Raw genomic sequence first — 6,037 nt, 5'->3', positions numbered from 1 at the left:
GAAAGTCACCTGCACCCTCGGAACTACCATCGAGATGGGGTTCTGAACCCATAGTTTGAACCTTTGAAGACAGAAGCCTGGGTCTGAATACTGGGGCGCCTGCCTGGAACCTGAGAATGAGGACCAGGGTGGGAGAACAAGGGGACACTTCACCCCAGAGCAGGAGGCAACGTTCCCGATGGTGCTGCAAGACCAGGGGGTCTGCTTTTGGGGGCTGCAGAGGCTGCCCCGAGCTCCAGCCCACCGGGGCCCCCAAACTAAACACAAGGCATCCAGGGCCACCTCTGGTCTGGGCCTCTCTAAGCCTCAGTTTGCGCATCTGTAAAACGAGCCCAATCAACCTCTCTAGGGCACCATAAGAAAGAGCTTTGCAGCTGGGCCCCAGACCCTAGTTGGGAAGGACCGACTTGCCCTCGGCTGAATAATGATAATGACAGTGGTCATGACAGTCACCTGGCCCGCAGCTCCAGTCACTGGCGTGGACCAGACTTGGGAAGGATAATGCCTGTCGCTGTTGGCTGCGGAGTTGCCTTTCTTTAAGTGAGCATGTGTGTGTGTGTATGTGTGTGTGTGTGTGTGTGTGTGTGTGTGTGTGTGTATGTGAGAGAGAGAGAGAGACAGAGAGAGACAGAGAGAGAGACAGAGAGAGAGACAGAGAGAGAGAGAGGGAGGGAGGGAGGGAGAGAGGGAGGAAGAGAGAGGGAGGGAGGGAGAGAGAGAGAGAGAGAAAGAGAGAGATTCCTTCTACCCCCATGCTGTGTGCTCCCATAGACCCAATTTCCCTTGCGGCCAGGGGCTTCCCCGCAGTGATCCTGGGCCATGCAGAACCATGAGTGGATCCCGGGCCCCCTGAGGCTGGAAGCAGAGAGCAGGGCAGAGTTTGGTAATACCTGACAGTCTTGCCATCCCTCAGAATGCGGCCTGGGGTGAGCGGGGATTGTGGGTTAGTCACAGCACTGGGTCAAAGGCCAGGGCGGCTTCTTTGGGGCTCTGGGGTGTCGTCACAGCTGCTGGGACGGATCCTTCCCGGCGTGGAGAGATTTCAAGCCGCAGCTCATGTCCAACCCTGCCCTGGGTTACGGAAGGATGACGCCAGAGGGACTTTCCCCCCTCTGTAGCCGGCCGGCCGCCTGCTCAGCTCCTCCAGAAAAGGCGGAGCAACATCTGGCCCAGATGAGGGAATTCTCATGCCTGCTCCAAGTTGACCTCAGGCTGCTGCTGCAAAGCTGAGCGGTGCATCATCTTGGGGGAAGAGGCTGGGGTTGGGCTTCAAAGTTTAAGCCCAGAAGGGCCGTGAGCTCAGGTTTTGCAGAAGGAGGAACTGGAAATGTCCGGGGGAGCCCCAGAGAGTGTCTGTCAGGCCTTGAATCCCGGAGTGGTTATCGTGCGTCCCTGCCTGGCTCAGGAAAATGCAGTGGGAGGTGCCCTGAGGATGGTTTTCTCCGCAGAGATGTAATGAAGGGCTGGGGGAGACTGCAGTGGTTAGGGTCTGTGCCGTGAATACATCTATCCTGGGTTTTTTAAATTTAATTTATTTTTTTTAATGGAATCACTGTGAGATACAGTTACAAAGCTGTCATGTTGGAGATTCACCCATACAATGATCGAACACCCATCCCTCCACCAGTGCACATTTTTTTTTCTTGTTGGGTCACACCCAGCGATGCTCAGGGCTCACTCCTGGCTCTGCACTCAGGAATTACTCCTGGCGGTGCTTGGGGGACCATATGGGATGCCGAGGATCGAACCCGGGTCGGCCGCATGCAAGGCAAACACTCTACCCACTGTGCTATCGCTCTGGCCCCAGCACCAGTGCACATTTTCACCACCAATTTCCCCAGTATCCCACCACCCCCGTCCCGGTCCTCACCTTGCTTCCATGGCAGACAATTTCTGCGACACTCTCTATTTTTGGGCATTATATTTTGCTCAAATTTTCCCAGCACCGTTCAGGCCTGCCTGCCAGGGGCAGACGCTAGATCAATTCTTTTCCATGGCTCATTTTGAATATCATGAGAGCTTCTGGAATTCTCAGATTGTAAATGGTTGGGTTCCAGAGACATCTCTGTAGGGAGCTAACCCACGTTGGGATTCAATTGGGAGTTTCTGTCTAGCCTGGGTTTGACCCCCTCCCCACCATGAGGTCTCTGGACATCACTGAGTGCAGCCCTAGAGGCCCCCAGCACCGTAGACTCAGCCCCCCAACAACATCCCGTATTTGGCTCGCTTTAACCATGGCCTGTTTGATGGAGGCCTTGAGGGTCCCTGACCCCTGAGGGAATGCGACAATGCAACAGAGAACTGTGCTTAGGACCCTGAAGGAACTGCCATGGCTGCCCCAGGCACAGAGTGATCCCCGCAGAACACTCAGGGACTGATACCCCTCCCCAGACCACACACCTGGCAGCAGGCGAGACTCAGTGGGGCCCCAAGACCCCCAAGGCATGGCCGGCTTGCTCACTCTAACACAGAAAGCCCAGGGCACTCCCCACCTCCCTGCCCCCAGCATCCTGCATGTTAGACCCCCAACCCAGCAGCTCTCACAGGCTCAGAGTCACTGTGGGGTGTGGACACCCACCTCTGGCCTTCCGACCTCAGCTGAAAAGGATGGACATAGGGTGCACGCAGAGGCAATGGGATTTGCTATGTCCACCCCCATGCAGAGAGGCGGAGGGAGCAGAGCACGACGCCTCATGGCTTCATGCTCTCAGGTGTGAGCATCTCCCGAGAATACGTTTGTGGTGACCACAGAGCTAGGAGAGTGGGCAGGTCACCTGCTCTGCGTGTGGCTGGCCCGAGTTCCATCCTTGGCACCCCACAGGGTCCCCTGAGTCTGCTGGGAGTGATCCCTGAGTACAGAGCCAGGAGTCAGCTCTGGGGAATGCTGAATGTGGCTCTCTCCTCTTACCCCCTTCCCTCCTGGTCACTTCGGATTTGGGGGCCGTGTGCAGTGCCAGAAATTGAACTGGGGTGAGCCACATGTAAGGCAAGTACGTCACCTCCTGTGCTTTCTCTCCAGTCCTGCGTGCATATTGTCGAACAAAAGAGAAGATAACCTGTTCAGAGGGACCCCACTGGTGCTATGTGATAGTTCTCTCATTATTTGATTTATTTCAAAAGGAATAATTTTGACAATTGGCCACCATTCAGGCACTTCGGATTCCTCTGAGGTCTGGCCGTTTACTCGGGTTCTATTGGATTTTTTCTCGAGTTTCAACTGCTCTGGGTGAAGGAAAAGGCTATAGTCTCCCGTCCCCGACCCAGCTCCCCTGCCCTCTCCAGCCTTCTGTCTGGGTAAGCCTCTCTGCTGTCTAGGAGATTTCTCCAAGTGAGGCCCACAGACTCCAGAGACAGGGCTCTGAGACACTCCACAGGGCGGGACGGGGTGGTGGGCTCCCTGTTGAGTTTTAGGATGACCCCAGTCAGCTTGCCATTGCATAGCTGATGTTCTCGGGGGCGAACACAGAATGTGGTGAGACTGCCGGCCTGGCAGCCCAGGGCTGCGTTGCTGGGCTGTGTTTGCAGACACTTCGTCTGTCGCTTTACTTCATGAGCTCACAGAAACAAGAGAGAAAAGTTAGATAATAGGAGACTAACACCTAAGGACAGTTAAAATAAGAGTCAGGAGGACTGCCCCACGGCTTGATAGCTGATCTCATGTGCTAGGGGAAAAGGTAGCTGGGACAAAGAGAGGAGCACTAAATAAATGATGGTTGGAGGGCTCGCTCGGGATGGGAGAGGCTTGCTGAAAGTAGACTATGGACCAAAGATGATGGCCTCTTGATACCTGTATTGCAAACCACAACACCCAAAAGGACAAGAGAGAGTAAGAGGGAATGTGCCTGCCACAGAGGCAGGGGGTGGGAAGGGGTGGGGGTGGCGGGAGGGACACTGGGAACATTGGGGGTGGGGAATGGGCACTGGTGGAGGGATGGGTGCTTGATCATTTGACTGAATTGCAATCGTGACAGTCTGTAAGTCTGTAACTGTATCTCACGATGATTCAGTAAAATAAAAAAAAATTTTTTTTAAGAAAAGAAGATACCAGTTAGTTTAACTATAACTATTCTGCACGAAGCCCTGAAAACTAGTCTTGCTAAGAACTGGACTTTTCTCCATTTGATTTTTGTGGCGCAAGCTAGGCTGTGCTCAGAGAAGGCGCCTATGGGGTTCTGCATGCCAGGGAAATGCAGGCACGTGCTCGTTCCTGTGGTGCTCAAGCACCAGGGAAGAGCATGCATGCTTCACTAAAGGCCAGGGCGCAGCTGAGTACGCAGCTGAATGAACCGCTCTGTCCACCCACAAATGCCCATTTTACCTGGAAGAACTGAAGACTAAGTGCGTTTGGTCAGATCTGGGTCGTTTGATGCTTTTTCCTTGACATTAAATGACACAAGGGCCAGAGAGCAAGTACAGGCGGTAAGGCATTGCCTTGCTTGCATGCAGCCACGCTGGGTTTGAATCCCCAGCATCCTGTGTCTTCCTTCCCCGGTCTCTGCCAGGAGTGATCCCTGAGCAGAGCCACAAGTAAGCCCCGAGCACTGCCGTGGGTGGCCGTCAACCCAAACAATAACCAAAGCAACCCTGCAGCTCCCGAGAAAACAGGAGCATGTGTTGCCAACGAAAGCATTTGAACTTCCAAGTGGAAATTTGCCCCCCCCTTTTTTTTTGAAAATTTATCTGCTACTGTACGCTTGACAGCTTCTCGGAACTTGGTGATGAAATTAGTGGTGACAGTAAGTAATGTGATTATTGGCTATTGTGTCGTGAAATGTGCCAATCCCTTGCAGCAGTGTTTTCCAGATGACTAATGCATGATGTCACAAGGCCACGTGAGTTTAAAAAAAAAATTCCACCATTTAAAGACAGTCCTACGAAATTTAAAGACAATCCTAAAATATTCCGCCATTTTGAGATGGTCCCCATGTGGAAGTGTATTGGGGTGGGTGCATTTGGCGATTCACCTGGAAGAAAGCGCCACATGTCCCCTGGGACATCATCAAAGGGAACACCCTCCCTCCCCCGTGACCTGAAGCATAAACACCTCTGCCACTCCCAATCATACACCTGCATGCTTTCTTCATAGACTCAAACGCCCGGGATCGGCCTCATGCAAGGCAAGTGTCTTAACCCCTGTCCTCGCTCTGCCTAAGAAGTTCTGGTTTGAAGGACAACTGTTGGGGATGGGTCCCTCCAGCAGGCGCTCACCTCTGGGTCCTGTCCGTTGTGATGGACTTGGGGCTTTAAGATTGGGAGACAGAAGCAGGGAGAACATCCCGCATCCTATTAAGCTGGGTGGTGAGAAGGGACCACTCCTAGGGACAAGTCTCTTCATTAACATGGTCTCCGGGGACAACAGGGGTATGAGCAATAGTATAGCTGAAAGGTGCTTGTATGGCACTCAGCAGAGCCAGGTTCAATCCCTGGCACCCCATCTGGGCCCCCTGAGGGCGGAGCTAGGAGTAATCTCTGAACACAACTAGATAAGGCCCCAAACAAAAACAAAAACAAAAACCATTTGGGGGGCTGGAGTGATAGATAGTACAACAGCTAGTGAGCTTGCCTTTCACATGGACCCACCCTGGGTTCAATCCCTGGCACCTTATATGGTTCCCTGAACACTGCCAGGCACGATCCCTGAGTGTAGAGTCAAAAGTAGATAGATCCTTGGGGCTGGAGTGATAGCCCAGTGGGGAGAGCGTTTGCCTTGCATGCGGCCAACCCGGGTTCGATTCCCAGCCTCCCATATGGTCCCCTCAGCACCACCAGGAGGAATTCCTGAGTGCATGAGCCAGGAGGAACCCCTGAGCACTGCTGGGTGTGACCCAAAAAACAAACAAACAAAAAAAGTAGATAGATTCTGAGTACTGCCAAATAAAAAACCAACCAACCAAAGAAAGGGGCAACACCTTTCTTTTCTCATCTGGCAGAACACAGAGGGCCAGTGGTCAGCTGATGTCAAGCCAGCGTGGAGGGGGCTGGAAGTGGTGAATCCCACAGCAGAAATCCTCTCTCCATAACCAACCTCAAGCTGCTC

Source organism: Sorex fumeus, unplaced genomic scaffold (genome assembly GCF_029834395.1).
Source record: "Sorex fumeus unplaced genomic scaffold, SorFum_2.1 ptg000041l, whole genome shotgun sequence".
NCBI classification, from domain to species: Eukaryota; Metazoa; Chordata; class Mammalia; order Eulipotyphla; family Soricidae; genus Sorex; species Sorex fumeus.
The sequence above is the reverse complement of the archived record's forward strand: the minus strand, read 5'-3'. Positions refer to the sequence as shown.